The sequence below is a fragment of the Adiantum capillus-veneris genome, chromosome 25 (genome assembly GCF_014529385.1).
Source record: "Adiantum capillus-veneris isolate H3 chromosome 25, ASM1452938v2, whole genome shotgun sequence".
NCBI lineage: Eukaryota > Viridiplantae > Streptophyta > Polypodiopsida > Polypodiales > Pteridaceae > Adiantum > Adiantum capillus-veneris.
Genome location: NC_140955.1, coordinates 141,875,147 through 141,886,531, shown reverse-complemented (window position 1 = coordinate 141,886,531; position 11,385 = coordinate 141,875,147).

Genomic DNA, 11,385 nt, shown 5'->3' with positions numbered 1-11,385 from the left:
TGGCTTTACATATGTCAGATATAATTTTGAAAATAACCTTGGTAGCTCAGCCTCTTTATACGGTAGGGTGTACATCAACACTTGAGAATCCAAAATGAATTCAATAAAGTTCATGGCTACTTGATTCTCATGCTGCATCATTTTTGTAGTCACGCAAACCAAGTGATAGATGATTTTTAGGATCCTTTCCTGCTCACCTAGAGTCATCTTGGTCTATGGCCCCCTACTGTTGGTGGCTTGGCTTTGTATAAGTAAATGGATCTTCTGATCCAAAATTCATTTGGAACTTTACAAGTGAGCCAGTACATCTTTTAATTTGCATTCTTATGTCCTTCATGCATTTGTAGGTTGGTTTATCACCCAGTAGCATTTCCAACTATATCCCTAGACTCTTTAGATCCATTGAGGAGGGGTTCTTTATATGTGGATTGACCATAATAACCTCCTTGTTAGAAGCCACTCACGTATTCTGTTGAGCACTTGGACACAACTGCAGTGAGGTGGCAGCTTATAGATTTGTTGATTGTGGTATTTGAGTGATTTCCAATCATGGGCCATTTATTTGGCTCCCACAAACAACATTTGAAAGAGCTCTAAATCAGTATAAGTTATTTCATCATGAAGAAATTCTTGGATCTGAAGAGCTTTTTCCTTCCTTAGCTTCTTATTCAGTACCAACAACTCACTCAAGTAATTCTGATCTAAATCTAAGTCTAAGCTAGACTTCATTTGAATGCTCTTGCCCTTGTCCCAATTCCTTGTAGAGAATAAAGACTAGTTGAGTAACCAACTCCTTTGTACCAGCTACACCATGCTCTTTAGATTGTATTTGGGATTGCTCTTATTGCTAGTCTTGGCTAGATTGGTTTTGATGTGGCTGTTGAGTCCGACTATGGTACTGATCAATCTGGCTGGTTGAACATATACCTTGGGTGGATTGGTTCCCACGTGTTTTAGAGTTAGGAGGGGGATGATTATCATTATTGTCTTCATCATCATTGCAGTCCACTTTGCTGTCATCCCCTTGCTCCTGATCATCCTCTTTTCCTTCTTCTTCATCTTCAGCATCCTAGTTTTTTTATCTACTCCACCAATTTTGGTTGACCAAGAGCTCTTGTATATTCTTTAGCTTTGTCCTCTAAGTTAGATTTCATGGTTTCTACTAGATTTTGCAAATCCTCCATATTTAAAGTGAGATCGCCCTCGGGATTAGCTACATCCACCAGGGATTGGTAGATATACTCTTTTGTGATTGCTTTCTTGAGGGTGTGATGATTGGCCATTAGTGATTTTAGAGCAATCGTTTTCTCCTCCAACCACCCTTTCTAGATGTGCTTGTTCTTCTTAAGCAAATTGCTTCTCCTCAGCAAGCCATTGGTTATTGTTTTTCAATGTTACTATTCCTTCTACTGGATGCCATGATTCTGGCATCATTGTTATGCTCAATAGAGAGCTCCAGCATCATGGCCCTCATTTGGTCTATATTCCTTCTGGCATTCTTCAGCTTTGTCTTAGTGTCTTGAAGCTCCACTTGAAGAGTAACAAGTGCCCAGCTGGGAGCCTTCTGGTAGGCTTCTATGAGTTGCCCTATGGCATGTGGCAACACATCTATCTATAATGGTATCAATATCTGTTTGAGAGTTTCATAGGCCATAAAAGGAGTGGAGTAAGGCATCAATGTCCAATTTTCTTGTTATATTACCATCCTTCCATGCAGTGGCTTCTTCTAAAGTCATTGGAGTTGATACATTTTTGTTTGTTGGACTAGAGGAGCTAGCAAAGCCAACTAGGTCTCAGAAGTGTCCTTGATCCCTATGGTAACTAGAGGGTAGCTGGTGGATCCTGTTACATCTCAGTGGTCTTTTGCTATTTTGAGGTTTTTGGCGGGGTCTGGGCTAAATTGATGGGCTTGTCTATTGATGCCCCTTGACCCTATCCTTTAGTAGGATTTGTTGGAGGCGATTTTCTCATCCTCAAATGAGAGAGTAGACTAGCAATTTTTTGCTTTTTCTCAGGTAGCTAGGTAGTGCCATTGGTACTGTCTCCCACTACGTTAAGACCAGCTTATGTCGCTGCTTGCTTTGCTTCAGCTCCTACTATAGCCAAGTCTATGAGTGTATTTGTAGTGGTCTAGTCGGTCTATTGAGAAACCTAATCGTGCTACTTAGTAATCTTGCTGGCTCCAACCCAAATTCCTGTGACTTTATTGCATACCTTGGTGACATTGAAATGTATTGGAATGTAGGTCATATAGTACAAGAATTGCTACACATAGCAAGACTTAAATATTGACAAGTGTTGGGTCTTGACCTTAGCAGTTTGTTGAAGAAGGCTATTATGTAGAAAAGGTAGCCAGGTTTAATTTTGCTTTGGAATCCTTCAGTCTGAGTAGGAGCATACCAAATAGTTTCTCAACAACGTATGTGGGGTTGTTCTTTGAATTGATGGACTTAACAATGGACTTATATACTATCCCAAATTCCAGAGCCACCATTGGGACTCCTTGAGCTCCCCGTTTCTGTTTCTTGGTGGTTTTAGTGTCCTCCTTCAGGTGTTGGATGACTTCTTTAGTTGAGCATGGTTTGGTCTTAAAGTAGTAGGGAGCTCTGAGTACATGTCCTAAGGCTGCTCTACTGTAGCTTGGATTTGTTGGCCAATGATTTATGTAGATCCATTGTTTGGGTTCCGAAGATTTATTCTCCTCATGCCATGATGCTAGGGCGGCCATGGACTTACACTTGAAGAAATGCTTGATGCGAGGAAGCAGAGGAAAATGTCGCAAAACCTTTTGCGGAATTTTTGTTCCGTGGAGATCTTTTCGATATCTCTCGGAGTCACATTTCGAACACTTCTCCATGTCTATGTATTCCCCTCTAAAAGGAATGCAGTCGTTAGGACAAGCGTGGATCGAATTGTAATTCATCTCCAAGTTTCGCAAAATCTTTCTTGCTTCCTCTCTGGAATCTGGCATCACATTATCAGTTGGCAGTATGTGCTCTTTGAGCAATCTACACAAAAAAAAAACGGTACAATTGTATAAAAATCTATCAGATCATTATACATCTAGAATTTTTTATTAAAGTAAACTAATTGTAATAGATCACCTGAAAGCGTTGTGACGCTAGTGTCACTCCATCCAAACTTCATCTACATGTTGAGAAGAACCAGAAGCGCCTTCAATTTAGACACACGTGCTCCATTATACAATGGCGTATCGGCTTCACTTTTCATATCATCATAGATAAGCCTTTCTAAATCCATGATCGTCTCGATCATTTCATCGATCTCGGGCTCAAACATTGCCTTGTTGGGAATGTGGTCTGCATGATCATCCCCCGAGCTGTCAGAGGCTACATCTTGTGGCCTCACATATGCTGCTTAACCAAAGCGCCTACGAACACGTCTATTGGGTTGCAAGATTGCTACCTGTTGGCCAGTGTCAGAGTCCGACGAGTTATAATTGGCAACAACTTCATCTATAATAGATGAATCGAACTCGCCAAATTTGTGAATGTGCTGCAAAGAAACACGTCTTGTCCGTCGCACAGCATGCTTGCATTCATTACAAAGACATAAGATCCTCGTTGAGAGATAGGTGTTTCGGTTGGACGGCCCCACATCCTTGTCACTACTCATAATGAGGGTAAAAAACTTATAACTTGGACAACAAATTTAATCTTCTATTGGCATTCTTCATCTTTTCTCTCTCTCTCTCTCTCTCTCTCTCTCTCTCTCTCTCTCTCTCTCTCTCTCTCTCTCTCTCTCTCTCTCTCTCTCTCTCTCTCTCTCTCTCTCTCTCTCTCTCTCTCTGTTCACACTGTAAACTACCTCACATTCTCTAGTCTTGTCCAATCCCTGCACACCTCGGTCTAGAGGTGTACAGAGATCAGAACCACCGGGTTATAATCTCGTCTTTATTGGTCAATGCCTATATTTGTGGGTACAAGAAATCTACACACCCACGTCTACATGATAGTGCATGTAGTGGACAAAACCCCTTTGCCTCTTCTCTAGCTGTAGCATTTCACGGCATCTTAACAACTTTTCACAATAGATCTTTTTGTGTAGCATGCAGGTACGCCATTCTTGCAGTGTAGCTGATGTTTGCTTAAAGCACTTAATTCTTACTCTAGATTTGACGGGTTGTGGTGTGTGTGTGTGTGTGTGTGTGTGTGTGTGTGTGTGTGTGTGTGTGTGTGAACCTTGGAATCGTCATCTTGCATCACTAATTTATGTGTAGGATCAATTTGCTCTTCCATTGGCTGATCATGACAGCTTATTGTATGGTAGCAACAGTCGAACATGCAGGTGGAATTGCTGGTCCGCATGGACTGTCGAGGCTGTGAGCGCAGGAAATTTTCTCGTGTAGGAAAATAGAGACTTTTTTAGTGTTTTTCATATGAGCAAGTGTTTTTCATACAATGCTTACCATCATGAGCGCACCTTCATTGACATGCACTAAAATCTAACTTAAATCTAAAAAAAGCTAGTCCATCGAACATAAATCTAGATCTAATTTAATTTTAACCTCAAAATAAACCAAAATCTAATCTAATTTAACGTAAATCTAAATCTAACATAAATAAACCTAAATCTAATCTAACGTAAATCTAACTAAAAATAAACCTAAATTTAATATAATCTAACCTAAATAAACCTAAATCTAATCTAACGTAAGTCTATATCTAACCTAATCTTTAACGTCTCTTGGGATAGTTTCCTATGACGTTAAAACTCTCTTCTTCTCGTGTGTGTGTGTGTGTGTGTGTGTGTGTGTGTGTGTGTGTGTGTGTGTGCCAATAAAAAGAGGAAAATGGTATAACCTTTCTATCACCCAAGTGTGGTAGATTGGTTATGCCATTTCCCTCTTGAATAACAGGTCTTGAGTTCAACTTCTCATCGACTAGATCTTTAAGGTCTCTTGGGATATTTTCCTACGACGTTAAATTAAACTCTCTTCTTCTCGGGTGTGTGTGTGTGGGTGTGTGGGTGCCAATAAAAAGTATAACCTTTCTATCACCCAAGTGTGGTAGATTGGTTATGCCATTTCCCTCTTGAATAAGAGGTCTTGAGTTCAACTCCTCGTCGGCTAGATCTTTAAGGTCTCTTGGGATAGTCTCCTACGACGCTAAATTAAACTCTCTTCTTCTCGGGTGTGTATGTGTGGGTGTGTGTGTGTGTGCACCAATAAAAGGAGGAAAATGGTATAACCTTTGTATCACCCAAGTGTGGTAGATTGGTTATGCCATTTCCCTCTTGAATAACAGGTCTTTAGCTCAACTCCTCGTCGACTAGATCTTTAAGGTCTCGGGATAGTTTCCTACGACGTTAAAACTCTCTTCTTCTTCTTCTTCTTCTTCTTCTTCTTCTTCTTCTTCTTCTTCTTCTTCTTCTTCTCTCTCTCTCTCTCTCTCTCTCAAAAAACACAATGTGTGTGTGTGTGTGTGTGTGTGTGTGTGTGTGTGTGTGTGTGTGTGTGTGTGTGTGTGTGTGAGAGAGAGAGAGAGAGGGAGAGAGAGAAAGAGGGAAAGGGAACATGTGTGTGTGTGTGTGTGTGTGTGTGTGTGTGTGTGTGTGTGTGTGTGTGTGTGTGTGTGTGTGTGAGAGAGAGAGAGAGAGAGAGAGGGAGAGAGAAAGAGGGAAAGGGAACATGAGAGTGAGGAGAGGGAAGGAGCAAACCTGGCTCTCCTTCCTCTCCTCGTGTGTGTGTGTGTGTGTGTGTGTGTGTGTGTGTGTGTGTGTGTGGAGAAGAAAGAGAGAGAGAGAGAGAGAGAGAGAGCACGGGTTACCTTTGCTTGCTTGAGCGCGCGTCCAAAACTCAGATCTGAGATCTGAGTTTTTGGACGCTCTCGGTTATTTTTTTACCCCTATTGGCGTCGCTATGGGCGTCGCTAGTTTACTTGTAACTTAGCGACGCCTATAGCGACGCCGTGGGTTTTCACTTTTGAGCGTCGCACTGCGAGCGTCGCTAATATTAAGTACCTCTTGTAGTGAGTGCCATGGATTTTCACAGGATCCTAAGAACGCAAAGTAAAAGAGACCATTCGATCTTTGCGGACCCCCACTGGCGTAATGCACTCACTCCGTACGTGTTTTACTAAAGAAGGAAACACTTTCCTACTACCATGCTAACCATTCAGATGCATCTTCTTGTTCACATAGTTCATGAGGTGGAAATAGCTGGCACAGTACATTCCAGATGGATGTTCTTTTTAGAACGTTTCATGAAAATGCTCAAGGGATATGTGCGTCAGAAGGCATGTCCGGAGGGTAGCATGGCAGAAGGTTGGCTAGTATTAGAGTCCCTAGTGTACATTGGAGAGTGGCTAGACGGATTTGATAAAGTCCGGGACACGCTATGGCGAACCATAGATGATGAGCGCATATCTGGGATTGTCATGTGCAATCTCGATGGTGAGAAGAGGATGACGGAAGATCTAGAGGCTAAAATCAACCGATTTTGCATGCTTCACATGCAGCGATGCAAAAGTGGATTTCACAATATGAGGATGCAAAGCAAGAGCGACAAAGGGCACGAATCGAGTGGAGACGAGGAAGACGACCACCGATGCACTATCCGACGGGTCTGGAGAGCCTACCAACATTCATGAGCTTAAGATGGAACTCACTTACTTCAGCACACTTAAAAGAGATTTTGAGGATCGATTATAGAGGATTTTTTGTCGACTTGTTCGACGTGCAATGGTTCAAGATAATCATGGAGGGTCGCAACGCTACTATGCGTAGAGGAGAGTCTGGTTTTCTTGAGGTGGATTCAACTAGGAAATGGACTGACCTAAGAGACACTTTTGTACTACCCGAGCATTGTGAAAAAGTAAGTATGTAAATAGTTAACATCCCATTTTAAACGTCATGTGCTTGGAAGCTCTCATGTAAGTTATGTAGCTTTGGCAAGTGATATTTCATCCTACAAAGTCTGCATCAAACTGGTGGTACGTCAAAGAGGTAGCCCCTCGTAGTGCACGGATGTTGAAGTCTACCATGTGCCAATCACAGCGGCATCAATGGAGGAGATCGGAGAAGATGCTCAGTCAGAAGCCGCTAAGGTGGTGCCAGACGAGCATCAAGCTGCTACTCTCTATGGGGTGCATGCAGAGGATCTACAAAATGAAACGGAGGAAATCTGTTTAAACGGAGAGATCTATATAGATATAGGAAGTTATGTTGAGCTTTGCGAGGATGAGAGAGAGACCTCTTAAAGCCATAAATATTGTATTTGAACAATCTAGCTCCTTTTTATAATGTATATTGTATTCACATAGCTTTTTGTCCATTTCTGTCTATATGCGCCATTGTGTCATTGTATTTAATGGTCATTGCGTCATTGTATTTAATGGTCTTTGCGTCCACTCCAGGTACGTATGCTCTAAGTATGTTCTCACAAGCGGGGACGACGAGCACTGCGCTCCGAGTGGGATGGAGACTGAAGCTGCAATCGTGAAGCTGGTTTGCTCAATATAAATGCTGCTCGTCCCACTACTAGATCTAGCTGATCGGGTGAAACAGACACTAAGAAGCACTACTACTGTTTCTCAGCGTCTCTTTCACCCGATCAATTAGATTTAGTGGTGGAGAAAGCAACTTCTATGAGCAGACCTTCGCGATGCAGCTTCAGTCTCCATCGTACCCGGAGCGCAGTGCTTTTACAAATTCATAGAAATTCAACAAAATCTCTCTACACAGAAATCCCTCCCCCTTTATGAGTCTCTCTCTCTCTCTCTCTCTCTCTCTCTCTCTCTCTCTCTCTCTCTCTCTCTCTCTCTCTCTCTCTCTCTCTACTTGTCCATGTTTTCTTCTCCATTCATTTAATATTGAGTTTAAATGTTTGTGTGTTTAATGCAGATATTGATGATGAGCAGTTTCTTTCTTCTTTGTCACCCGAGCAGAGACAGTGGTACATGGAGCGTCATCGCTCTGGCGCACCATCGCGCGTTCCTACTCCGGCCGCATCTCCCTCTGTTTCAGAGCATTCAGCGTGCTCCAAAGCTTCGGTGTCGACGAGACGATCTTCACATTCGTCTAGGCACCGGCGCTCTAGTGGTGGCGGTTGTTGGGCGGATGCCGCCACCGATGCGTCGACACCGCCTCGTGTTCGACGAGGCTCTTTACCCTCCCCTTCTTTGCCCGCCCCGACACTAGCTACAGCATCGCCATCTACATCAGGTTTTGCGTGGCTGACGGCTGTTCCTGATGAACCGGAGGGAGAGAGCGCATGTAGACGAGAGGAGAGAGAGACAACATCATATGCAAACCCCAAAGTATGTGAAGAACACACACACTGAGTACACATATATAGTGGGGACTCCTAGCTATATATAGCATAAGTGTGGGCTCTCTATATAGCTCCAACACCCCCACTCAAATAGGAGTCCCTAACTGTGGATGAAAAAACCCTTGGGGGTACAAGGGAAAAACCCATAGCACCATATACATGCATTGTTGTATTAATAAATTTTCAAGTTTACAAAACATGTTCCTGAGGAGCTACATCACTCCATACTATACAGCAAACGCCACGAAGGCTCATAAAAATTCTAAGGGAAACAAATTAAAAGTTTTAACTGCAGAAGCTTCATCACTCTTGTGCCACTGCAAATGTTTTGATAGAGCAGATTTAGCGTCTTTGATCCCTTGTATATGTTGCGTAATGTGTTTTTCATCCTGTAATCAAAACCAACTCAAGAAACATATCGAAATGTGAAGGTTAGAAATAATCACATCACATTGTCCTTAGAGACGGTTCGCGACGCCGCTCTGGAGACGACATAGAAACAACCATAATGCCAATGCAATCACATGTGTAGACGACATAAAAACAAATGTAATATTGATGTAATCACATGTGCACACATATAAAGCCGAGATGTAATGAACATATTGGGGTCCCCAAGATCTCAACAGCTGGCAGTTGTCATTATCATGGCTTTACGTACCATGGCAACACGGTATTCACCATGGCATAAGAGACGCTTAGAAAAGTTTTGAAATAGCAATCATCATGGTTTTATGTACCATGGCATCAGAGACGTTTTCTTCAAATAAAGTAAAAACTGTAAAATAGTTGTCATCATCATGGCTTTACGTACCATGGCATCATGGTATTCACCATGGCATTACAGACGCTTAGAAAAACCTTGAAAAAGAAATCATAATGGCTTTACGTACCATGGCATCAGATACGTTTTCTTCAAATCAAATAAAAACTATAAAATAGTAATCACCATCATGGCTTTACGTCCATGGCATTACAGACGCTAGTTTTGTACAAAATCTGCAAAATCTCAAGACGATGACTGATCAATAGATAACTACTTTGTAAAATCACGTAAAAATATTTTATGAAAAATCATGACGAGATTAGTAGCATGTATTAAGAACCAAATCCATGATCAATGGAGAAAAAAATAAAATAAAAACACAACAAATAATATCACCTTGATAATAAAGACGCGTCATGTAACTTCACCCATGACATCACGAAGCTCGATTTGGTGAACTATGTCGTTTCTACGTCAATTGAAAACTGTGGACATCATCTCACACTAAACTAGGCTATGTGATTGAAGACAAAAGAAACTCACAATATACAAGGCAGAAGCTTGCTACACATAGCATGACAAAAATTGCCTCTATGCATGTCCTTGGTAGTTCTATGTTAATTTGCCCTTAAAAAAAACAAAACAAAACATGAGGAAATAGACTCTCTCATCTCTTCTTTTTTTTTTTTTTCTTCTTCAGTACGCAAATATACACAAGCACTAGGTCATCAACACATATCAACTCGTTGGTGATTGGGGCTATCTGTACTATAAGTATAGACCTTCTTCGTCCTCAGAACGAGTGTTCGAACCCGGTGGGTGTGAAGGTCTGAAATCGGTGGGTCATATTGCATCTGCGTTTCAATGCATGCAGTGCTCCTCGACAATGTGTTTGAGCCTGCACTAGACCAGCAAATCACAGGTGGCGCAACAGACGAAGCCTTCGGACCTGATTGCAGAACCAGCAAATCACAGGTGGCGCAACAGACGAAGCCTTCGGAGCTGATTGCAGAATGAATCGGAAATCGGTGGGTCATATTGCATCTGCGTTTCAATGCATGCAGTGCTCCTCGACAATGTGTTTGAGCCTGCACTAGACCAGCAAATCACAGGTGGCGCAACAGACGAAGCCTTCGGAGCTGATTCCAGAATGAATCGGAAGGCAGACTAGTACGGGGTAGAGCTATATATATATATATATATATATATATATATATATATATATATATATGAACGTCGCTTTTGCAATAGTAAGAGTTCGTTGCTGCTTTACGGCATGCTCCCACCAATGTAATTATAGGCGTCCGCTAAAGAAAGCTCATGCAAGAAGAGCTGAAAAGAACTAACGTATTGTTTAAACCTATATGCGCATGTAATTTACCCTAGCGCTATCTTTGGACTCACGTCACATATAGCCTTCCTCATCGTTGCGCTATGTTTGGACTGCTATGAAAACATCACTGCGCTAAGTATAATAGACCAGTCTTATGACATCCCAAGATAGGGTCACTACGCATCCCGTGCTTCCTCTAATTCTGGAATTACTCATTGGAGCGTTAAATTGTGTAGGTCTGCTTTTTTCGCCACCTTTACTCGCTGCTGGTAGCTCTCAGCAGCTCACCTCTTCTGTTTTATTTGAATTGATTTTACAAAAGAAAATAAAATAACATGGTCATCGCGGCCTGGTTCTGCTTGCTACTACAAACTCCTATTTATTCTGCTCGCTGCTACAATCTCCCAAAAGCACTATATCGCGTCGATTATCAGGTGTACAACTTGAAAGCACAAGGCCTCCTTTGACAAGTGCACCAATCTACATATACTAAGCCTACACAGGACGTTGATTTAAGTTACATATACTAAGCCTACCCAAGTCGTTCATCTTGTTACATCAAGCTAGAAATCTTTTAACAAGGAAAATCTTGTAAGCTAGAAATCTTTTAACAAGGAAAATCTTATAAGTAAATACATCAGTTAGTCAAAGCAAACGAGGATTGATACTTAGCTCTTGTTAATACGTATATCTTCGTCAAACGTTTCCATCGATTTGCTCTGATATCATGATGAACCGGAGGGAGAGAGCGCATGTAGACAAGAGGAGAGAGAGACAACATCATATGAAAACCCCAAAGTATGTGAAGAACACACACACTGAGTACACATATATAGTGGGGACTCCTAGCTATATATAGCATAAGTGTGGGCTCTCTATATAGCTCCAACAGTTCCTAGTAGCTACACACCACTAGCTACTCCTCCAAGAGTCACTCCAGTCGACACTCCTCGCTTCGGGGCCCAGACTCCAATGGAGACACCTGACGTCCAT